We start from the raw sequence: 25,971 nt of genomic DNA, 5'->3' as shown, positions 1-25,971 counted from the left end.
GATGCATGGATGGGACAGTGCTAGGAAACCCACACTGACCCTTGTAAGAGAGCAGAGACTCTGGTTTAGTGCTCTCTGCAATGTTCTCTGCCTTCTGAGCATTGCTTTTATTTATGAAATAATAGCTATTGTAACATTTACAAAAATTGCAACTATTTTAATGATTCCAAAAGATTTGCTATGAATTACAAGAAAACCTTAGACAATTCTTAGTAAATTATTTAAAGAGGTTAAAAAACCCCCCAAGAATCTAACATATTCCCCAGTGTTCAAGGTTCACTGTTTATACCTCATCTACATTATATTAAAAACATTTTTACTGGAGTCCATAAATGTTACACATTTTTAAAAGGCAATGATCACAGTGGGACTAGATACGTTACATAAAGCCAGACACGAGATCTGCAAGAAGTAATTGGTAACTGTTTTTTATTTTTTGAGGGTGCTGACATGAGATTCCTCCTATGAGACGATGCAAATTTTCCCGCCTGTGCCCTGCCGTTAGGAGCAGGCAGCCCCTAAAGCTTTTCTGTGGTCAGCAGAAGACTGTGAGCCCCAAACTCACGTGTTCGGAGCAGTGTCTCAGAGCGGTGCTGGAACTCTCTTGCTAGCGATGATGTTTTGCCGGTTCGGAGCCACTGAGGACCTACCCCACTTTCTGTGTACGGTCTCCCTATGCGTTTTGCGAGTTGTGCCCTACACAGCACTTCTACAACAGCAAAGCGCCAGCGCAGCGCTTCTGTTAGCTGGGCTATAATGGAAAATATTTTTCATTCAGACCCTTGGAATTTTTAGAGCTTTCTCACTATTTCTACAGGGAACATTTAAGCCTCAGCAAAGCCATGATGATGTGAAGTAGATGGAAAACATGTCTGTTTGCCATACTCTAACCTTAATGAATGTCCATGGAGAAAGAAGGAGGGAAACACGATACCAGGCTTCACCAACCACACTCCCCCACAAAAAAAAAAAACAACAAAACCACAAAAAAAAACCCAAACAAACTGACTTTCAGCCATTTGATTATTTTGCTTATGAACTTTTAGCTACTCACCTCACAACTGTTCACATGCTTAATTTTGGAGAAGAGTCCTGCTGATATCAAAGTGATTGTACAAGTCAGTGCAATTTTAGCATGAGTATTGCTGCTTACTCCTTGCTGTAAAATGTGTGTTATCTGATTTGATCCCAACTTTATTGCTAAGAGACAGCTCTATTTGATTAAGAAAGAAGAATATACATGTAGAAACCCAGTTTTGGTAGCATCTTCTTGAAACATGCAATGAGAATCATGAAGTAAAAGCGTAAAATAAGGGCCAAAATTACTCCTAATACTATTTAGAGATATGGTTTGGGTTAATCCAAAGTACTGGACAACTGCAGGTGCCACTGACTTTGGTTCAAAGGGCAAATGTGCTTTTCTGGACCAGGCTATTAATTCAAGTTCTTAAAAGGTGGCTGTGACATTTAGGAAATCTGCTAGGGCTTGGAGCTCAGGAGCCCATAGCATCATAGAATCATTAAGGTTGGAAAAGACCTCTAGGATCAGCAAGTCCAACCATCAACCCAACACTGCCATGTCTCCTAAACCATGCCCTGAAGTGCCACATCTACACGTCTTTTAAATACCTCCAGGGATGGCGACTCCACCACCTCTCTGGGCAGCCTGTTCCAGTGCCTGAGTGCTCTTTCAGTAAAGAATTTTTTGCCAATATCCAATCTAAACCTCCCCTGTCACAGCTTGAGGCCATTTCCTCTCATTCTATCGCTAGTACTTTGGGAGAAGAGACCAGCCCCCACCTCACTACAGCCTCCTTTCAGGCAGCTGCAGAGAGCGAGAAGGGCTCCCCTCAGCCCCCTCTTCTCCAGGCTAAACCCCCCCAGCCCCCTCAGCCGCCCCCCAGCACACTTGTGCTCCAGACCCTGCCCCAGCCCCGCTGCCCTTCTCTGGACACGCTCCGGCCCCTCAAGGCCCTTCTTGTCCCGAGGGGCCCAAAACTGAATGCAATATTCCATCTTTAAATAGATGTTCAAAAATTATTTTCTTTGTTAAGATTTTCTATGGGGGCGTACAGATGTGCCCGCACTGATGCGCTCGTGGATGCCAAAGAGACTGTAGCTTGTCTCAGTCACTGGTAGCTTTCATTCCATGATCGCATGGTGAAGTAAGCAGAAGTTCCTGCAACTAAAAAGTTTTATTTAACAAAAATGAAATATTATTATTCATGTCATGAGTAATTGAATCCCCAGATGTTCTCATTCTGTATCAATGGCTAGGGACAATATGACTCTAGATAGGCTGTGACAACATGAATTGATTTCTTCTTTCTCTTTTTTCTTTTTTTCTTTTTTTTTTTTTTTTTTAATTTTAAACCTGCAAAGTGACTGTGGAGGGTTTTTTTGGCTGATTGCTTGGAGCTGACATTACAGACTGTGCAGCTGTAAAAAAGAACTTCTCATTTTCATTGAGAGTAAATAAAATAAAATATTGCAGAAATAGCATTACTTTTCCCCTATCCTGCCCCTGCAGAAATAAACAGAGATAACTCAGATAAAGCAATTGAATTTGGAAAGGCATTCACAAGAAGAGATGGTTGCTGCTAACACTGAATATTCAGAATGTAATAATAAAAGTAATCACGTTACTAAAAAGCCACCTGTTACTTTCTTCAGTTTTTATCTAAAGCATAGAGTTCACTTTTTTGTTCCTGAATTTATAGCAGAGAGGGAAGTCCAGTTCTTTAGAAACCTTATTATATCCAGGGTAGTAATTCCTTATTAAAGTTAAGTAGAAGAGACCATGCTCACTTACATTTCTAAAGCTGTTAAAGATGGATGTTTCCACGAAGGAACAGAAGCAGAAAAACTTTAAGCGCTTGTTAAGGCATGCACACACAGTGCATACAAGCAAAAAGCCTGCTTTGCTGAACTGTGAAATTGCACTGAGTAATTTCTCTAATAACAGAATAGATATTGCACCTCTGACCCCAGAGGAGCTCCAGCCTCCGTGCAGCAGCCGGCCCTGGCATCAGCTGAAAGTTGTGCAACCAAAGCACCGGCTGCGTGCTGAGCAGTGGGAGAGGCAAGGAAAAAGGTGGCAACAAAAGAAACTTCACGTACAACTTGTAAATGTTCTGGCCGATTTAAAAATTCAGAAAATGATTAACGATGAAGGGTCTTTATTTATTGATTCCCCACCCCCCCACACCACGTAACCTGCTCTTCAGAGGAGCTGCACAGTTGTGTCCAGAGTTGTGTGTGGAGTCACCTCCTACTCCCAAAGAAAGTATTCAATCCACTATGAGCACACAGTAGCAGGAAGTTTTGTCACTTCATGTTAGTTTTCTCTTATAGAAATGATGCAGTGGTGATGGTTTTCCTCACTGTTATGGCAAATGCCCGTGGAAATAACAGTTCAGTAGTTGGAACAGGAAAAAACCCACAGTATCCCTGAGGATAATACTGCATGTGTAGGAATGGGAAAATAAATAATATAAGAAAAATATTCAGTTAAAGCAGCAACTATATCTTCTATTTCAAAACTTGCAAGGTGAAAAAGAGTGATGTGGTTTAAAGGGGATATTGATTTGGCTGAGCTACACATGAACTCATGCCACAACCCTGGTACTTCTCCGGTATCTGAACCTCATAGAATTAATGCAAGAGTTTTAGATTGATCGCTTGAAGTTTTTTCTGTAAAAGCAGTGAGTCTGATGAATGGCAAAGACTCGAGGTGATTAAAAAATAAATAAATAAGTAAAAAGTTACTTTAAGGACTGGGAAAAAATTTGCCGTTTATACTTTATTGCAGTGCTGTAGAGTTAGAGCAAAGCAGTGAGAGACTCTACCCCATTTCTTCTGCCTTCCATTTTATCTTGTGAGTGATGGACTTTCTTCAGCAGCTCCATCAGGTAACACAACGTAAATGGGAAATAAATTCCCATCACGAATTTGTCTCACAGTGCTAGGGACATAACAGACACTTTTAGATATTCACCCATTTGAAAAAACCCAGAGCTCAGGCAGATGTTGAAAGTCTGGCAGTCAAGTTCGGCGTGCTATTCTAATGCAGGTTTTCAAATTTTGATCTTTAGATGATATTTTATTAACTTGTGGAACACTGTAGGGCCTTGGTAGCTGGTGCTGGATAATAGAATACATGTGGCAGGAGCTGTTTATCTTTCCAGCAGCATAAGAGTTGTTGTTCAGGGGGCAGCCAGTGGTTCATCTCTCCATCTGGTATTATCTAGCAGCTGCTTTGAAAGACAGGCTGGCAAAGTCGAGAAGAGGCAGCTATGGAAAGAAACATCTGCAGGAAAATCTTCTCTGTCCCTAGACAAACCTCTTTTCATACCAATAAGAAGATGCTTTATATCCTTGTTTTCTGTGGATTTTAGGGGTCTATAACTCCTGATATTATACCTTTTCAGGAGACACAGATGTCCAGTGTTCTTCCAACTTTCAGTTGCGATGATTTCTTTGGATGAACAAAAAACATGTTTCCTTTTGTAAATGCAGCTTTGGATTACCTTCATTCTGTGAGACAAAGCTTTAAAGAATTATGGCTAGAGTTAACAAAAACAATAAACAAGGAAATAAGGAGTACCAATAAAAGGAAATGCTCCAAATTCCTTCTCCCCTCCCTGGTTTCCCTGCATTGTGCGTGCATCAAAGCTGGGCTCTGCTGACCTTCTAGAGGCTTATGAGATTTATGGTCTCTATAGATCTTACGGTGAAGCATCAAGTCTAATATAAGAAAAACCAAACTGTCCAAAGCAAGAATACTCACAAAACCCCAAAGCCCAAAACCTCCACCAAGCCCATCTTTGATATTATTCTGCCAGTGTAAGACCCTCTCAGAGTAACTAGAGGCAGTTGCACACAATTTTCCTGCGCCCATACTGTCCGCACAACACCTACCGGTGAGCTGCTGCTCTCAGGCGTGCGGTGCATCAGTCATCTTTTGCTTCTCTCACCATGTTTTTTAGTCTTCCTTATATTCAGAAATTCTCAAAATCTGCTTTCCAAAAAAAGTCTGCTCCAGCCACCAGTCTCTCTTACTGGTGTTTCCTGACTGAAAAAAAAATGGGCTTTTATCACATATCCCATATGTGCTTTATGGTGCTGAGACTTGATAACAGAGATATGATTTTATAATGAAAAATCCCCGAGGAAAGCATGCAGATGTTCTGTGGAAAAGATACTGACACTTTGCGCTTTATTTGTAGGAAAGGTGTGAACACTTTCTCCCCTTCTTTTTAACAGAAAAGAACACTAAATTAAAAAATAGACTTGTTTCTCTTGTAAAAATCCTGAAAACATGTCAAAGTGGTGACTGAATGATGTACACATGTTAAAATGGTCATCTGCAACACATCAGGATAAAATTTGGAAATTATACCTGGCCGTTGATGATATGACTGTCTCCTTTCTTTCAGCTAAACCTCTAGCTTTCTGAAGTGAACATTGCAGCTAGAAAAATTCAGCAAGATGCTAGTAATGGGGGTTCTTGATGGCATGCTCCGTACTGGACAGCTGTCTTGTTATTGAATGCAAATGTGACTTAGATATGTAAATTATATTTAAGATTTCATCAGTAAGGCTTTAATATATCTAGAAACTATCTTAAAGCATTTAAATAAAATGTTAATTGAAAGTATGGCATAGTGTTAGCCAGCTCTTTCAAAGAAAGCTTTGATTCCAGGCACGTAACAAGGAAGCAGGCACTCTGATCTAGTCAAACAGAACCTCCCATGGTAAAAACCTACAATTGTTTTAAAGTTCTCTAAAAACCTACATCTCTGTTCTCATCTCATCCCACACACTGTGATATTCCTTATGTTCCTCACTCTCCTCTCTCAGAGCTGACTTTCTTTGTAGCCTTCTCCCACTCCCAGCGTGCTGCCTTCTCTCACCGCCTACATGCGGAGCTGCCTCCTGCTGCCCATACAACCAGCACTTCTCAACACATCCCAGCCCCTTCCTTTCCTTTAGCTCATCTGCATCGAATTCCCCATGAAGCTACCACAATGTCTTGCCCTGCATCAAAATCCAAAGGGTGAACTATGTTTCCAAGCTCAGGAAAGCTCAGTAATAAGCCAAGCAGTGAATTTAGGTCTTCTGAGAGTGATCATCAGGTGGAGCAAATGACTGATCTTTAAATTTAAAAATAAAACCAAACCTATTTTAAAGAATGAAGAGGGAGTGATGGAGCTAGAGTGCATCCCTCTGGTGCCTATGGAAATGCTTTACAAGTGGCAGGGCAGTTCCCAGCACTGTTGGCTTCAGAGGTTCAACTTCAACAAACCCAGGTCCAATTCATCAGCAAAAGCCTGAAATCAGTCCTTAGAGCTAGAAGTGTGGGAACACAGAAGCACGAGCATCTCTTGCTGCAGCTCTGGTTTTGATTGTCGCTCCTTACCTACTCATTAAGCAGAGGGATTTTGGAGGTATTTGCTAAGTTACCTTTCTACCCGTAGATGGTCTGCAACTGTGACAGCAGCTGTTCCAAAAGCGAGCATGAAGGGACGTATTATTGCTGCTTAGTTATGTTTACAAATTTGTAACAAGACTACTATTTAAAGTATGTTCTTTTGTGACTGCTCACAATATGTTATCATCTAAATGTTGTTCGACTGATGGAGGGCATCAAAGGGATGAAGCACAGAGAGAGTTCTCTGCTTTAGAGTGGTTTCTTTCTTCCAGAGCTTATGTGAAGCTCATAGGTTTGGGCAGATGTTGCATGGATTAATGCTATAACCCATGACTTGTGCGCCCGTGACCGCGGGAAAAGGAGGGCAGCCACATCATAGTGTTCCACAGACAGGAGTTTACTGGGTAAGGCTGGGGAAGTGCCTGAGTTCAGGAAAGACATAGTTCTATACTGAAAAGCAAAAAAATAAGTAGAAATAAGGTGCATTTAAATTTTGGATGTTGAATGCACTTTTGGTGGAAGAGGAAAATTGCCAGGTAGGAACGATTTTCAGAGTCTTTTTTCACAAATCACTGCATCCACAGACCAAAGGAACCCAGCCACATGCTGTGCCTCAGGGAGGCCACTGGAGGACTGGGGTGCTCTTGCGTGGCTCTCCACCATCTCTCCAAGCAGCAGCGACTCAGGCAGGCTGTGCTGCTTTAACTACGCTGCCTCATGAGTATGTCCAAAGTGCACAACCCATTCAGGCGGGACCCAGGACCTGAAGTTCTCAGGACTATATCAACCCAAACCATACGTGTGAGGTGAAAGCTAAGGTCTTGTCCATGCTCTTCTAGCAGAAGCTTGTCAGTTTCAGTGTATCCTTTCCGTTGTGCTTGGCATAAAATATTTGATGTTGAAGATGTTTTTTTTTTTCTTTGTGGCCCATCTATGAATGGAGGTTCCTGACTGTGTTTTTCCATGGCAAATGTTCACAGAAAAAAAGAAAAAAAACAAGAGGGGAAATGCATGTAATCAAAAGTCTAAATATAAAATCTAAACTTTTTAGTAGGGAAGTGAAAATCCAAACTGCCTCATTTCCATTGGAAACATGTTGAATTTCCATGTGGTTCTCTGCTTGCGTGACTCATTGCTGGTGTTTGTGTTGTTCCCACTTGGCTTTGAAACAGTTCCCCACATTCTCAGGTGAAGGGATTCATCCCACAGCCCTTTACAGATCCATATTGGTGTGAGATGAATCATTCCGGTCTGTTTTCACTGCTGATTTGAATGGCACCTACATAACAGGGTTCCCATGGAAAACTCCATGTTGGAGACAGGTAAAGTTAAGGGGGAAAAGTTTCATTGTTTTCTTTGCCATCATTTTAGTGAGTCTGAGATGACAATTCTCATTTTTTTGAATAACACATGGCCGGGGGGGGACGGGGGACTGTAGTGATCTACAGGTCCCACTGCATGGTACCATTTGGCAAACTACACAAGCTAGGCTGATGGATTGAAGGCTATGGTAAATTGAAAATATGTTTTGTGGTCACAAGCATTAGCCATTAGCAGTTTGGCTAGTGAAATATATTTCATTATCTTTTGGGGAGTAAGTGATCGTCATTTTTTGATATTGCTTGCATGTTGGAAAAAAAGAACTAGAAAAATGGATTTAAAAATTGCACCTTCCTGAACTGTTTCATTAGAGGTTAGTAAAATGTAGATGGGAGGAAAAGAACTGATGCAGATGTTCTGAGTTTGTTCAGACTGGCTGTGGATACAGAAAGTTCTATAACGTAGGGCTGAAGTTTATAGTTGGGTTCAGTCAGAGGAGAAGGCGAGTGTACTGTGGCTACTACCTGTTAGGGGAGGTAGAAGAAAAGATCATAATTCCCTGCAAACCCAAAAAGCCCGTATTCGCAAGACTGTTCCTGTATCCGTTGTAGTTTACAACTGCTCTGTTTAATTTTTCCTGTGTTCCAGCCTGCTGCCATTCCCCTAACCTTTGAATACACCTGTGTAATCAAATCAGAAAGTAAAGGTCTATCATTTCCTCCTCTTAATACCCTTGGACAAGTTGCTGTCTCATTAGAAAGACTCGGCAAAGTAATTCAAGAACTGTAAGGCGCTAATAAGACACTGTCTTTAAAAATGGATTGGCTGAGTGGAAAGTCTGGCAGGTCCCCAGAATGAATATCTGGCCACAGGCTGGAATTATTTCTGTGCTAATCTGCTTGGCGCGTTCAGAGGATCTACTTGCATCTTGTGGAGCGGGAGGCTGGGAGGCTGCTGACCCATGAAGAGCTCCCATCTGTGGATCCAGCTTGCTGCAACAGTGTCTGCTGGGTGGCTGAAAAGTTTTCTGCAGCTGCAGTCCATGGGCCAGGGTGTAGTCTATAAACTACATATTCTAAAGATGCCCAGCCCTAAACTGTATTTACATTTCACTAGGGTGATGTATAGGCTTTATGTAGCTCTGTTTGCTGTGCTGAAGTGAGCTGTCAGAGCTTATCGCTGTAAATTTTTTTTTTTTTTCTGTGTATCCTTGGGAGAGGAAGCTTTGGATTTTAGAAAGGGAACGGCAAAGAGAGAGCTGACAAAATGAGAAACTGTGTACTTCACTGGAAAGTGACTGGGCACAGCTCTTTAAAATACGGGGTTTGCAGTTGTACAGAATTGATCTGGAAGAGATGCAAATTCCATGCAGACTAAATTCAGATTTAGATTTAAAATGCAACTCACACAGGCACCAGCTAATACACCAGCCAAATTCACTCCATTATTAAGTTAAGAGACTATCAGGTGACCCCCATGAAATGTATTAACATAATGTCAATAATGAGTCTTTTTATAGGAAGGTGTTGAGGAAATGCAAGCAGAGTTTGTAGTATGGTACCACGCTTCCAGCCTGGCTCGTTTCTCGTTTCACAAAGCTTTATGTGATGGATCCATCTGTTCCCAGGAGAGGGGAGTGTGTTGATGCCATTTTCACGGGAGACTTTGTTTCTAGGTTGAAGCTTTCTGAATTCTCTGGAAGTTGCCCGAGACTTGGTATTCGTTGCCTGGGGCTAACTATTGCCGAGACACTCAGCATAGCTAGGCGAGATTGCCTTCTCGGGCTGGGTGGGGCCTTTACTTAACTCAATAAAGGCTCATTAAAGCTTCAAATCTCTGAATGCGCATTCGAAATTGAGTGACAGGAACTTCTGGGAAAGTTTTGTTGAAAAGCCTGGCAGAACTGAGTAATTATAATATAGCAGTACTTCATATGCAACTTGATTGTCACAGCCTGTGTCAAGAGAACTCATAATTTCTGAAGGATAAGACCATATGTTCCAAAAAGAGCTTTCAGAATGTGGGATACTTGTTTTGCAAGTTATTTTTTTCCTCTTCATAAAAAAACAAAGTGTTATGAAATGAGATTTTAAAAATCCTCCACACTTAATTAAACTGATTCTCCAAGAAGGGGTCCCAAACCTGTTGGATAAACATGTTCTAATAGCTGCGGTTTCTTATTTCTGGGTGTAGCTGATACAAGATGTTGCAAGGATAGTTGAAAGGACACTGTTATCCTAAATATTCTTATACATTCTTAGATTTATTTTAATTTAAAATTTGTTTTTCCACTTATACAGTCTAATGCACTAGTTAAGGACTGTTTTGTGTAAGATGGCAATCACCTCGCCAGTTATAATTGGTCCCTGAAACAAAGTAAGGCCAGGAGAGTCCACCAAACATCCAGACAGATTTGTGTGGAGCAACTGGAAATGTAACATGCTGTGGTTTACATCAGCATCGAATATAAATGTAGGTGACTTCATCGTCTTGCATTTTAAGCTGTATCTAAATCACCCGTACCGTCCTGAAAACTTCTTGCTTCTTGAATGTAATGTGAAAATGTAGCTTGGACATTGCTGGTGTTTAAAAGTCAGGACTGAACCTGAGCTGACATTTCTGAGGACGTAACAGTTATATAGAATTCTGCTCCAACAGGAAGGAATAATATTGACTAACAAGATCTCAGTCTGCTTTTGGAGACCCTGAATATACACCGTGGTTATATTTTTAGCATTTAGATTTTATTTTCATTAGCAATAATATTCCAGTCACGGGGTGGTGAAAACCAACTACAGTCAGGTTGGTGGGTTGGGATATTTTTATTCCCAGTAACGGACAAGCACACAGGGAGATATGATTATTGCCTCAAGAGATTATAATATTCATAGTCACAAGCACAACTTTATCAGCTAATTAAGGATATCCTTGTAAGGTTTCCTAATAGTTCTTTTTCTGCATTTTATATTGAAGAAAAGTGCCATACAGCAAGCAATTTTTGCTTGCCTTGCTAGGGAAAAGTTTTACTTACATTGTTGTGATAAAATGGGACAAAATCACTCTTATAAATATTTTCTTGACCTAGCTGGAAGACAGTCACCTCCTCTTGGCTCTGCATGCTCAAGCCCTTCATTTTACTGCTACCTTCCTTTAAAGGAGGGTAGCAAGCATCATGTAAAGTCTGTTTGTAAATTTGCCCACTTTAAATAGTTGGAATTTTCTAAATGTTGTATGTGTCTTTAATTTTACCTGTTTTCTTAACATTGAATATTTCAAATATCCTCTCATCACCAGGTTCCTAGTGGATACTTACTAAATAAGTGACAGATAGGTCCACTGGAAAGGGTCTATGCAGAATTGGCATTTGTTAGGCTTATAATGTTTGCTGATCCACACTTCCTGTGAAGTATTGATTGAGACGTTAGATGAATCCTAAAGAACACATTGTAGTTGCATGTTGGTATCAACACCATGGATGTCCCCGTCTGGGCTGGCCGTTCAGTGCTTCCTTTATGGTCGGTAGAGAAAAGCAGGCGCTTTTCCAAATAACTTTTCCCAAGGTAGCTATACAAAACAAGTTGTATGGATTGCTTCCCACTCAGTGGGATAAACAGGCATTACTACACAGGGAGTCTGAGTTAGCGGTTCAGGTGTGGACACCTTCTCTGAAGAGGTCTAAAGTCATATGGAATAGTTTGTACCAGCTTGCCCCTTGACTCTTTACGGGGAGGAAAAAAGATAAATCCTCCCATATATCCTTTCCATTATGCTGTCTCACAGAATAACTTCTAATGGACTGACAGATGCTAAAAAGATCAGCCATTTTCCATGATCTGTCAAATTAACTAGACAGATTCTGCCTAAATTCTTTTTGTGTTCCAAATCCCAATGATTTGGTTGCCTGCGTTTTGGCTGGCCGACTCGCAATGTCTGCAGCAAACCATCTTGTCTGTAAAGGCTTCACTGACTGGTGTTAAGAATAAACTCTGCAGAGTGTAGCCTCCACGAGGCAGCTCTCTGGTAAATGCTAATGAGTAAGTAGCAAGAGGTATTCCAGAAGTGATATGAGCTGCCTCCACTTAACAAAATACCCACCTTTTTCCTAGTTTTAGCTTGTCCCAGTCCTCATTTCCTAATCTAGGCAAACCACAAGAGAACTGTTTAGCTAATGAATGATTGAAAAGTATGAACACCGAATTCAATAAGTCAAGAAGAAAACAAACATAAAACCCCACAGAGATAACAAAATGTATGCTTAAATGCATCATTCAATTACTCTGCTCACTCTTTGCTTCCCACTACACTCTCCTTTGTCAGTGCACGGTGTATCTAAATGGCAATCTCTTTGTGACAAGAAACTTTTCTTCATGCCTTTACCTGCTGGTGCAGAACACTTGGTACTTCGCAAATATCAAACAATAAAAAGAATTGATTGCAAGCAACATATGAATTGCATGATGGTTAGTGAAGCCTCTCAGCATTTTCCCTAGCCAGTACTAAGGCAGCCACCAAACTTTGCAGATTTGGACTGCACTTATCTTTGTGAATGAGAAGAGCAGTTTCAGGTCAGCTACCACTAGACGATTTTAGTTCCTTAAGTCACCAAGGGCCATACAAGCCACAGAAGGATAGCAATCAATATGGCATTATTCTTTGTTTTTCTTTCAGTATAAGTCATCCAGGAATCATATTGCCATTACCTGCTTAAAACTGTTTGTCCCCGAGGTTGTAAGTTGTGTCAGGTTTCCTACTCAAGCTTTTCTTTCTTGAATATTCCTAGAAAGTTGGTTCATCATCCTGGCACCAAAGGAGCAAACCAGCTTTTCTGCTCAGAGGCCACTCTGACTGTGGCATACAGAAGTTTCCTTGCCTCAAAGAGTGGAGCCAACTTCTTTGTCTTGCACCATTCAAAGCGGGTCTTTTTAACTGCCTGTAATGGGAATAAGTCACAGACAGACCTAGTGTTTCTTTTATTAGGCTGCATGGCATTAATGCTTCTTGGGATCTCAAAATCCCCATTTCCAGTGTACTAGCCTCTGAAAATGATGGTATGATTCTCCAGAGACTTCACTTGGATATCGCAAGCAGGTGTTAGAAAAAACCTGAAAATGGATAGTGGTATTGACGAGTCCCATCATAAAAAGATAAAATAAAAATGTCATTACCTTTGCTTTGCTGTGTAGCTTAAGATGATGAAATGCAGCAGTTATTATGGAAGAAATGGTCTTTTTGCATCCTCCAGCTATAATCTATTGCACATGATTAACACTGAGAGTCTTTACTAATTAGCTTTTATGGTCAAACAGTTTTCATGAAGTTGGTTTCAAAGAAATCAAAATTAAACTCCTTATAGCTCTGAAAGATAGAATTATGGAATATGAATGCATAGATAATCTTTACAAGCTAGAGGAAAATGATCATTGAGCAACAAAAGCTACATAAAAAGATCCGATAACCTCTCAGCTACTGCAGAATGGTGTGTATGTGCAAGTGATGATGCTAGGATTTTATACAGTCTGAGTGGATTGGGGGTTGCAGAGGGTTATCTTTTGTCTGAAAACATGTATTGATGAAACTTTACATATTGATGCTGTGAATGCAAGTGGTACAGAATCGAGCAGAGCAGGATGCAAAACTTCATTCTTTCCTCATCCTTAAATTAAAAAAAAATTAAAAAGATAAGAATAGGATGTGGTGGGCTGACTTTATCCCATCAGAAGAACTGCCACAAACCAAAATGAATAATTTCCCCCTCCACCATTTTGCTCTGTAGTTTCTCTTTGTGTCGTTAGTTTGCCGTACCTTCAGAATGAAACACTGCTTCAACTGACTTCATCCCACAGTGTTGCACTGCACCTTCTGTTTGTAAGTGTAATGACAAAGGAGCTTTTAAAAGACTCTCACACTGAAATGTGGTGGTTCTTTTCCAAGTCAAACCGTCTTCATTTACCTGTGTGTTTGTGCAGATAAGCTTTGCTAAACTGTGGGCCAGTACATACCCTCTCTACAGTGAGCCTGTAGCAATTACATTTCACAGAGGAAGGGGAAGCACTGGATTTAGTACAGTTTTCAAAACAACTTAGTTTTATAGCAGAAAAATATTTAAGCATTTAGGGGCTCGTATCGCAGTCACTACCAATAAAGTTCTGGCTCCCAGAAGATTTAGCAACCCAAGTACTTTTGAAAATCTATGTTTTACTCACTGAATTTCACAGATGAAACACAACCATTTAATTCTTTTATGGAAGGAAGTGAAGGCCTTAACTCTTTTTTGGGCTTCATCCTGAAATCAAGACCTTTGGAGCAGACAGTATATTGCTGGAGACAAAAACATAGAACTCCAAAAGGGTTAGATCTCATAATTAGTTTCATGAAATTTGCCCCAGCTTAAACAATTATTAAGCATTAGAGACATGAACAAAAGAAAAAGATCTCACAGGTTGTCTTCTTTTCAAGGTGGTTTCATAGGAAGGCTTTATTCTTCTAGTTGTATTGTGGATCCCTACAACAGAGATTTTTGCAGTTCTGATGTGGTTTACATATTTGAGATTCCCCAAGCACTGCTTTGTTTGGTCCCATTGTTAATGTTTGCCTAATTAAAGAACAGGGTGAAGTCGGGAATGATTCTGCCCCAGGCTAGATTATTGCAGCTCTGAGAACCTGCAAAAACTAAGTGTTCTCCTGAAGTAGCACAGGATGACCATAAGATCCTGTCATTTGAATTTTGTCCTCTTGTGCCAGGGTTTTGACTTTTTTTGGTTGCTTTTTTATATGGTTTGGGGTTTGGGGGGGTCAGTTGTAATGAGTCATACAAATTCCTGTTATCATTGTTAAGAAATAAACACGTATATAATGGTAGAGCCGTATCCATTCACAGAAGCATCAGACTGAAGGCACTGGAGGCAACTAGATCTATACAGGCAATTCATGTTTTCAAAGTGTCTCTCAAACTCCATCTCAAACCGTGCGGATTGTCTCTCAGGACGAGGCAATCTCCACAGCCTGCTGAGATTTTGGTTTCTCTTTTTTTGACGTTGCCAGTGCAGGCCCAATAAATGTAAAACTTATTTGTCTTGATTTTGGGATGCACCCTCTATCCTGAAGATACACTGATGGCTGTCATTTTCTATTCAGGACATCATTATCCAGTAATAAACTCATCTACCACTACACCAGGTTAAGGATGTGAAGCCTTGGAAATGCAGCAAGGGGTTAAATTATGAAGTGACCCAGATGCACTCCAATAATAAAAGAAAAATCCCCACCATTTCAAGTGTTGGGAAAAGTTTCTTTGGTGGTTGTAAAACAGGTTCCATTGCTCAAGAGGCTTAATACAAGAAAAGGAGCTGGCCCCATTATATCATTAAGAGAATCCACTTCTTATTTACAAGTTAGGATTAATTTTTACTGAGGCTTAAATGCTATAAACCCCTGTTGTGTGGCAGAGACTGTGACATTCTGTTACAGGTTAATTTCTTTCCTTGCAAATTAGAAAATAGTGTGATTTGCAAAACAGGGGGAGAGAAAGGGGAAATATGCCAGCAGCTGTGCTTAGGCTTTTTTGCCTTTTGGCTTCTTCTTTCATTTTCTAGTCTGCTGCACTTCTTCTTTCAGTGATTTGGATGCTGGATGCCAATTTAAATTTCCAGTGCATTTAGCGTCCTACAACACCAGGGGATTGAAAAGAGAATTAAGAATGTACACAGCATAAAAAAGAAAAAAAAAAAAAAAGATTATATATTTTTCTCCACAGTCCTTTTTAGCTTTTTACCTCTCTGTGATCACAGTGATAACAGGACCCAGTAAACTACAGCCACAAAAAGCCAGTAGCATGTTTATTTTGCAAAGGTGTGTTTATAACAGGAACCAGACGTGGCTCGCTCGTCGCTCACAATCTGTAGAGGGCTCTTTCACAGATCAACAGACTATAAGATTGCTTTCATGGATACGAGCCACTGATGGACCCATACAGGCTAGTAAGAGTCATGTAAGAGTCTTTTATCCTGTCTCAGCAGGGACATCTTCCTCATGGGCTTCACGGGAGAGTGTTTTCCTAGCGGCGGATTTAACGGGGGGAGGATGGGGATGGAAAGAAGATTAATGTTTCTTCCAGTTGCCTGCAAGTTCACAGAAAATATTGGCTGGAGCAGGAGTGGCCCGACTCTGTCGTGCTCCAGCCTTTTCTGTGTACTTAGAGTGGCATGTTTTTAATCAAATGTGAAACATAGCTTTAGCAGGTCGAATGGATTAGCCTTCTTTGTAAGTAACTCTGTCTGCTTCAGTCATGAGTGCAACTTTTTTCTTTAATGTTTTGCACTTGAGGTTGTCGTCTTTAACTTCATCACTTTAATGGGTCTTTGGAGTTTTGATTGTTAAAGGTGGGAACTATTTAATAAACATATCCAATTGAGCTTTGAAGTACACACAGTGAAGACGGCAAGGTAAGAAACTTCTCAGCCAGTCTGTCGTAAAAGCTTGGAAATGCTTGAGACAAACAGGGAGTGATCTTTTCCTTTTTTAATACCATATTGAGATTACAGCACTTGTAAATATTTAAGTTTTCCTTGCTTTGGGCTTTCAAATCTGCCTGTGTTTAGAAAGGCAATAGCCTCATACTCAAAAGCTGGAATATCTGTTCATGACAATGTACGTAACTGATTTCCTTCCTCTAACACTGGTTGTTATTTATCAGCATCTCATCAGCCTCCTGTTCTTATACAGCACTGAAGTTATCAAAGAACTGGGGGGATTTTCAGCTACCTTATTTCTGGGCCTCTGAATCAGCTGAGCCTCTAATAAAGTTAGGCTGTTCGTATCAAACCATCCCTTATCAGTAATGTACTTTGAAAGCTGTTCTCTCTGGTTAAATCCAAGTGAAATAATAGACCTCACACCAGTCACATCCTCAGGCTGCCATGAAGTGTTGCTGCCCCACTAAAATGAATAGTTCAGGTGATTCCCATGTGCTAAAAATTTATGTAAGTATTAGAAAAAATTTTTAAAATACTTTGATTTTCAGAGTAACTGGAGCTTTTTTGTATATTAATCACTGCCATATTTCAGTGCCAGATGTGGTGTGAAATTGCTCTCAATTCTTCTTGCAACACAGACTTTGAAAATTTTAAGTTTTCTTTTTGGTACTATTTGTAATTACCTTTTACATTTCTGTCCTGTGTTTTAATGTGTTATTTAAACAAGTTTCTAGGGGCTTGTTCGTTTTACTAAGTACGGTTATAAAAACGCAAGGTTTAAAAACACACAAACAAAACCAAAACTTAAAAATTTTAAAGCCGTCTGTGTAGGAATTGATGAGGTTTGAAGAAAAAATAAAATATATGCAAATAAAAATGAAAATATATGCAAAGATTCATGGGCTGAAGAAGGTCTCTGCAATACTCTTAAGATCAGTTTAATTTTGTTTGCATTGAAGTAGATGGGAAATTCTAACATTCTGTTTAGAAAAAAACAACATTGTCCTCGCTGAAGACCCCATCTTAGATGACTACCTTCTCGTCACGGCTGTCATGCTGAAAATCCTCCCCTTACGCTGCAACAGTCAGCAATGTAAGTGCAGACTTAAGAGCAAAAACTCCAGCAGTCAAGATATTCTGCAAAGTTTCAGGCAACAGAGAACAGGATAACACGATAGCTCAATATTATACCATGGGAATAAAAATGTAAGACATAGTCCTTTGATTTCTATGAGGATCGTCTCCTGGTCATTGCAGTGTGACAAAATTCATTACTTACCATAATAGATTTAGGTATTTTCTTTTTTCTTTTTTTTTTTTTTTTAAATAAATTAGTGTAGCCCAGTAATGTTGCAAAAAATGTTGGAACCAGATCCTCTGGTTCATATTGTGAACACCTTGCACGCTCCGATCTCCTGCTTCTCTGTTCCTGTGCCTGCCTGCCCATTAAGTAGGAATAAAACTCAGAGGGTGCCTGGTGCCTTCTCTACTTTTTTTTTTCTGTTTTTAATTTGGATGTTGGTTCAAGGCCATGTTTCAGCAGAGCATGTCAGCATTTGTTTAAGTCTCGCTGACTTTACAGATGAGCACAGTGTTTTGCAAGACCAAGGCCTCTGAAGTTATGCGAAAACAGTACATCCTCAGTACAAATTATATCTTCTGTTTTAGCTGATTAGGGATGGGGTATGCCTTTTTTTTTTTTTTTTTCCTTTTTAAAGCAAATGCCTTCATTTATCACCATCCAGGGACCTATTTGGATAGTCAGTGGACAGAAAACAAGGCATGAATCTGTTGGAAAAATCATTTGGCTCATGTCGTCCTTTCTAAATATAACTCTCTGATCAAAGTGCGGAGTGTCTTTTCTAAGTCCTATCCAAAACAGATATTAGATGAAGAATGTACTGAAGCCTTCAGATTTTTGATGGTGCCTTTTCAAAGGCATGCCATCCTGAACGTAGTGTCATGTGATGCTGTTTGAACTGAGCGAACATTTTGCCTTCAACCTCTTTCTCTTGCGTTCGTGCCACTCAACAGAGATAATTGTATATACGGCTTAAAAAAAAAAAGACCCAAACCAAAAAACATGTTCAGTTAAAGTGCTGGGGATGTTTGAAGGCTGCTGGAGAAAAGCAGTTGTGGCGTTACGTCTTAGAAGTAATTTTTTTATTTACAGCGACTTCTGGACATAAATAAACATAAATTGTTTCAGGGTTTTGTATTACATTCATAAACATAAGGGTCCTTGCAGCTGAAATGGTATCCTTCTGAAATGACAGTTAATAAATGCTATTTTTGATTTAGACACTAACTAGTTTATATTGTAACACTGTCTTTCAGGTGACTCACTGTCTTGGGGAGAGATGCAGGTGTGAGCATAAGAATATGACTAAACCCTGGTGAATCTTCACCAGTTATTAACTGAGCATTGAAATTTCATTGCATTGTTTTCCAGTAGTGTGGTTTTCTAAAACAAAGTTGTTGGCTGTTCTGGGGGCACAATCACAGGAGAGAGGGATGTGCAGAGGCATGAGGCTTTCTTACTAGCGCATGTCGTAAGAGAGGGGGCCAGGGAGAGAAAGCTGTTGTTCCTGTAAGACTGCCACAAACAGCGCTAATTAATACACTGATCTTACAAGTGATGTAGGGGACTTACATAGGCAGAATTAATTATTAAAATCTCTTTCTTCAAAACACTTTCTGAGGTGCTTTGCATGATTATAATATGAACCTGCCCTACAAAGAGTTGCAGATCTAAGATCGGATTCAGACAACAGTCATGTACTTTATCAACAGTTTGAAGATGAGCGTATGCACACATCTGGTAAAATTAGGGAGCCTGGTTCTGAGAGAGGCTGTCAGGATCAAAGCCTGGGGAGTACAACGTAGGCAGTGAAGTCAACACGTATCAGGGGAAAGTAAGACTTTACAAAGTCAGTCATCATACAGGGGACTTGCTAGTTTTTAAAGCATTAAGTTTTTTTTATTTTGCAAGTTTTAGGAACTTTACTGCATTGTTTTCATCAGAATGCAGAGAGGGATGTAGTAAACAAATCCAGCTGTGACTATGCTGGAATTGCACTCTCTTGGTGCTGGATTTACTCCTAAACTACCTGAAATAATCTGCAGTAGCTATTCTGTAGTGAGCTGGGGGTTTTTTGCAGCTTTCTAATTGGGGTTCATGCTTCAGAGACCTATTTTTTGAGTTACAGCAAAAATCAGACCTCACGGTCAAGAAGGGTTTGTAACGGACCAAAGGCCAAATTGTTATTTCTAATGCTGGTTTTATTCTTAGCCCTGCGTAGTGATGCTCCTCATGTCTGGAGCGCAGATAAAAATGAGATATTGATGACTTTCAGACTCCAAAACCCTTCTGCTTGTCTAGAATGCAATTATATAAACGGCAGTAAGTGACGCCTGAATGAGATTAATATAGGCTGCCTTGCTCCTCATTGCTACAGGTAGGAATGAGAAGATCTAGGGAATGACTATTGAAAGTATTAAGCAATTAAGGTGGGAGTGAAAAAGGGTGACTGACTGGATTTCTTTTTTCTTTAACTTCATGAAAATCTGAAGTAATGAGTAGCTGCATTATATAAACTATCAGGTGTGATGATGCATTGCATGTGTTATTCTTATTTTGTTTAAGAATAGCTTCAAAAAATATAATGTGTCTTCTCAATCTGATTTTAAGCTATTGAAGAATATTTAATGATTCTAATCTCTCTTTACAGCCTAAACGTTTATCTCCATCTAAATTAGTAAAATTAAAAACAGAGTTTGTGCAATTTGAAAGCAATTTAGTCTACCAAAAAAGTAGTGTACAGAAAGAGGCCCAGCCTCTGCTAATAGGGTCCTATCTTCATACCGGTTAAGTTTTGGGGTGGAATCTGTTCTCAGTTTTACACCTCTATAAACTGACAGTGATTTCATTAGTGCCATTATACTTAATCTGTGTAATGCAAGTAAGAATTGAGACCCCGGAGGTTGAGAAGCACAATGTCAAATTGCAATAACTATGAAGTCAATCACTGTGTAATTTCCCTTAGGTTTCATGGATAGTGAAGTCTCTGGATACCTGGATAAACTTTGAATAATTGGGGGAACACAAATTCAGGTGTTTGTGTTGAGGAACTGAGCTTTCAGGGAGGGAGATGGTTGGTTGATTGGTTGGGTTTTTTTTCCAGAGAAGGTGGAAAGATTGCATTGATTACATTGCTGTAATTGATGTGTGGCAGCCCATTCACTACAAAATAAAATACATCAGGAGAAAGAGAGTTGCTCCTTTCTTGAAAGTATAATATTAAAATCTATTGAACTTAAATAAATCAATTTAATTTCATTGCAGAAGAATCACTTGCTTGAAGAGTTAGCTAAACTGACACTAACTGTGTGCTGGGAAATGAAGCAACAGAACCAAATCCTGATCTCATTTATACTGATATAATTAAGGAAGATTGTAGGCCCTTTGGCCTTTGAGGTGATCCTTGTGCACGAGTAGGGCCAATGGGGGCTACAATAATAAAACTAATATATGCAAGCAAATCACTGACACTGGTGTAAAGCTGCTTTATGGCAAGAGGAAAGCTGATCAACACATAAAGCATCCACAACACATTTTTCTCGGGAGGATGTTCACATAACAGACACACAAGTGTGGGAATGAGAAGGGTGATTATCTTTTACATTGAAGTCTTTTTATGTCTCTCTGGAATATAAAGCAGCTGTAGGAAAGAATTTATACCTATATTCAGTTCCCTGCGTACGATGCCTGCAGCATAGAGGGGATATGCGCGTGAGCGGGAACAAGGCCCGTGTATAATATATCTCAGCGCTGAAAAGCAGTTTCTGCTTTGCAACACTCATAGGAAAGCTTGAGCACAAGGCTTTGCCCATGCGACCCCCAAATTGTGCTGGTGCCCTTCCTAGGAGTGAATTTATTCAAGGCAACAAGAAATATAATCCAGTAACCTTGTCTCCACTGCAGATGGAGGACGGAAGGTGGCCTCTCTTTCTTCTTGCAAGCTATTCAGCTCTGCAAAGAGAAATCTGGGGTGTCGAGCTACCAGCTGCTCGTGCCGCAGGTGCATCGGAGGATGCTGCGGGGGAAGGACTCAGACTGGGGCCAGGCAACGTGGATCAGGCAAAATATCTGCTGTGAACATTTGTGTACGCCGGGTAGGGCAGCTGGTGTCACTGGTCCCTTTTCGCTTTTATGCCTGTTGGGGTTCTGTGGAAAATCCCATCTATTATATTAAAAAAAAAAAAAAAAAAAAAGAAAAAGATCAGTATATGTCTGCAGCTTTTATATCCGGAGCAGCACTCTGATAGCCATTTCACCCCTATCTTCTCTAGTGTGGATAAAGCTGCTGTTTCTGCTTTACTAGAAAATAAAAAGAAAAAAAATTTTTTTTTTTTTTTTAAGTGTGGCAACTGTGCAGCACATGTTTCCTGTGAAACTCTTTTCAAACACCCGGTATTTCAGAAGTATCCGCTAATTATGGCTGCCCAATTGGGCCTGATTTTTCAGATCTTCTGAGTGATTGTTGCTTTCATTGATCTTTAGCAGGAGTGGACGGTCAGAGCATCTGAAAATCTGCGGTGCAGGCGGATGAATGTTGATGAACCAGAGGGAGAGTGTGGAAAGAAAATGCTTTGTTTGATATTGCTAATTGTTTTGTTTTGGCAATTAAGTATTTTTTGAAGCAAGTGATTGATTTGGTGAGAGATGAAAAGGGATTAAGTGTGACCCACTGAAACTCATTTCTAGCCCTAGCTGCTTATTACAAAATTAGTTTTTGTTTCAGAATAAAACAAACACACAGACTTGATGGTATGGAAACTATCAATTAGCTGAATATACAGAGAAGTCCCTTTCTGTGAGATGTCATCTTCTTATGTGACAGTCTTCTAAATATATTCTTTTGAGAGTTTTGGTGATGTTTTTAAAAGCAGCAGTGATAAGGAAAATAAATAGTGATGGGAAACAACTGAAAATACTTGTTTAGTCTTTTATTTCCCCAAAACATATCCAGAACAAATTCTTTTGGCAATTTAAAAATAATGCTGCTGGTTTGGTCAAGGGGAGCATAACCCTCTGTCAAGAACTGTTATCATGAAATATTGATTTTAGTGACTTTGAGTTAAAATAATAACAATGCAATGTTGTTTGCTTCATTTCCCTCCCCCCCAGCTGAGGGGCAATTGCGTTGAAGTTAGGTGGTAGACACAAACTCAGGCAGGAAAGTGTTTCTGGTATTGTGATTACCAGACACACAGACACTAAATAGAATGAGCTTAAGAAGACTCTGTAGTATTTTGGGCATCTTCTTTCCAGACCTTTTCTGCAATAAATGCCTAGTTGAAATGCATTCTGAGGTACCTCCAAAGATCTGGGAATTCATTTCTCACACAAAACAAAAATCAATGAAAGAATCAGTCTGATTTTATGGAGTAGTTACTTTAAAGGAATGATAGGGTTTCCCAAATACTGAAATCACTTTATAAGCCACACAAGCAGGAAAAAAAGACCTAAGATCCCCAAAATTTTGAATCTGTTTTTCAGAACATGAATGGATTTCACAGAGGTTTCAGCACGGCTGGTGTAGCCTCTTCCACAGGCACGATCCTTGGCCATCCTCGGTCCCCAGCCAGCCAGCCACCAGCTCCATCTCTGTGGCTTTGTAGATGGTCTTTCCTTGTAGATGCAGCTCTCAATGCAGAGGGGAACAGCAGAAGAGCACATACAGAAGGATGCAAAGAAGAAAGAATAGAGAGGAAGAGAGCAGGGCTCTTAACAGTACAGCTTGATTTGATGTTTTGCCTGAATCTTCACAAGTATAAATATTTGACTGCAGTTTTGGTGCTTTTTTTATTCCCCTTCAGGTAGAGTATTTGTTTACATAGCATAAAATTTCCTCCTTCCTCTCTTCTGTTCTTTCATTCCACGAGTGAAAATCTGCAGCTCTTTGGCAAGAGCTTAAAGGCAATAACACCAGTGAGTGGGAACTCTGCTTTCTCTCGAGACTGTATAATTCATTGTCCTTTTACTAAAGGCTCCCATCGAAATGGGCATTTGAGTTTTGTGCCTTTTTTTTGCAGGCTCACCCCAGTGAGAGTCCAAATGGACCTGTAGATGTGGTTCTTAGGGACGTGGTTTAGTGGTGCTCTTGGCAGTATTATCTTAATGGTTGGACTTGATGATCTTAAAGGTCTTTCCAAAGGAAATGATTCTATGATTCTATGGAAAGCTTTGTTAACAAAACCATTAGGTTTTTTTACATGAACATCCAAGTTTCAAACACTTGCCTAGGTGAGACCTTCCTTATAAACTGGAAGGCAATTTAGGAGCTGATGCTGGAAGTCTTGTATTGACTCCTCTCTACTCCATTCATCCGAATGAATACGGGGAGTACAGATATTGGGAATATTGTCTTCTTTTACATGAGAAAAATAGTCAGCACAGAGTCCTATTCCCAATAAAAAAAAAAAACAAAACATGGATATGTCCTTACTTCTAGGAATCACATTCATTATTTACTGTTTCATCCAGGCACAATTGCCTCCAGCGTGGGCCGTTATATGTGCACATGGTAGGATTGTTCAAGTTCAGAAAAGTTTATCTTCTTTTTGGAAGTTTTTTAGAAAAATAAGAGAGGGACTCTACCATAGGTTTCTATTTATGTTGTTTGTTTAGAGGGTGGCAACAAACAACTAAACATATGTTCTTTCAGATGTGTAGATGTAGAGACATTTGGTTATAAAGCTTATCTGATGCTATATGAAGGTTGCTTTTAAATACCATAAAAGCAAAAAAAAAAAAAATTAGCCTTAAAAATCCGTAAACAAGAACACGTGTTGACATTTGGCAGGTTCATACGCCATTTCTGGGATCCTGCACAACAAAACAGTCACAAAGGAGGTTTAACGTTGCAGCATCTCTGGCAAGAAATATCTCCCTCTTGCAAGTGACTTTGCTGAAGTAAAGTAAACAGTTGTCAGATTTAGGAGGAGTTTAATTTAAGCACATTGAAACTTGATGATTGAGTGAAACAGCTTTTCCTAACGAATACCTTGCTCCCAACATAGAAAAGATGACTTGCGATTTTTTTTCTTAATGAAAATGGAGTAGGAAGGAATTAGGTTTCATAGGCCTGTTTCAGAAGTGCTAATGCAAGAAGCAAATCAGTAATGGAAGTTGGTTGTTTATTTCTGTTTTTTCTGGTCATGTAAAGGAAAATTACTGAACCTGTAATGACGGACAATGGTTGATTCTCACATTACTAATCATCTTCTCTGTGCATTTTATTATAAAATTTTTTGACACTTAAATACCTTAATAAAATTATCAGGTTTAAAAGACCAGCATGGGAGAGTGTGGAAGATGTCATGCTGTCATCTGTGCTGTTTCCCATAAAAGTTTCAATCTTATTTATTTTGGTTTATGAGTTAGGAAAGAAGGTCTTTTCTAGAATAACCTGCAAACACCTTGCAATTAGTTGTTCACATCTCCAGGACAGAAGGTGCCAGCTAGGTTAATGATTTTTCTGTCTTAAATTGGTCATATTGCTTGACTTATAGGACAACAGATGAATCAAGACTGTAATATTCTCTTGTATCACACAAAACTGCCAAAATCCATTTATTTGGATGGAGAGGAAACAGATATGCGTTGAAGAGCCGTTGAAGTAAACGGAAATTATTTGGGGATGGAATTTCTGTCACCCCAAAATATTGTCTTGAGCTTAACTGTAGATGTTTTGAATGCTATTAGGAATATTTAAGCTATATTTGGCTTTGTGTCCATAGGGTCAACTATCTATGAAACACTGTGCTTTGCCTGTGGAGACAGGAATCCTTGAAAAACAGGTTTAATGACTCCTTGGTTATTAATATGGAATTAATCCTTTGGGAATGACAGTATCCCTCCCATTCAGCCATCTCTGTCTTTGGGAATGATTTCATACCATTTGAAGAACTGAATCCAACTTCTCTGACATACTCGATACTGCGTGATCTTATGTAAGTGCTGCTTGGAAAGTAGTATGTAGCTAGACAGTGTGGGTTCCCATTAGCTGAAACACCTAAAGAATTTGATATATTTAGAATTTTGTTCACTTATGCTTAACAGAGCTCGACTTTAAGTTAGGGAAAATTGGTTTCATTTTCTCTTCCTACCATTAATAGCTATTAGAGTTGAAAATAAGGCTTTAAACATATCATTAAAGTACACTTAAGTAACTTGCAATTGACAATTAACTCAGCATGGTAATACATTATCATAACATTTTCCTTTGATAGTTTTTTCTCTTAAAAGATACAAGGAAAGACAAAGGATGTCTTTGTAAGACTCATATTGAAGTTATTTCTGGTTTAATTGTTCATGTTTTGTGTATTTTATCAAAGAAATGTGTTCCATCATATATGTTCAAAAAACGTTTATTTGGTGATTGATGGTGAGCAGTTTTAATGGACTCTGTTGCGGGGGTGCCTGGGTTTTGTTGATTTGTTTCTGTGGGTACAGTGGTCAGGCAGATGGATACAGAAGAAAATGTGCTGCACACTTCATGGATCTCAAAGTTCAGGAGATTACTTTAGTAACCAAAGGAAGATACAGGCAGAATTCAGATCCACATTCCGGTGTGTTTGGCTTTCAGGTTTTATTAAAATCCTCTTCAGCAGAAGGCATGAAAAGTTCTAGGAAGAGAACTCCAATTACCAACATCTCAACATACCATGAGTTCTCCCTTT

General features: G+C 39.6%; 1 protein-coding gene across 3 annotated transcripts in view; it reads left to right on the top strand.

Annotated features, from left to right (window-relative positions):
* Positions 1-25,971, top strand: part of CELF2 (CUGBP Elav-like family member 2) — a 370,728-nt gene that overhangs the window by 73,008 nt on the left and 271,749 nt on the right. The window lies entirely within an intron of this gene.

This window comes from Phalacrocorax aristotelis, chromosome 1, assembly GCF_949628215.1.
Source record: "Phalacrocorax aristotelis chromosome 1, bGulAri2.1, whole genome shotgun sequence".
NCBI lineage: Eukaryota > Metazoa > Chordata > Aves > Suliformes > Phalacrocoracidae > Phalacrocorax > Phalacrocorax aristotelis.
The sequence above is the reverse complement of the archived record's forward strand: the minus strand, read 5'-3'. Positions and strand labels throughout refer to the sequence as shown.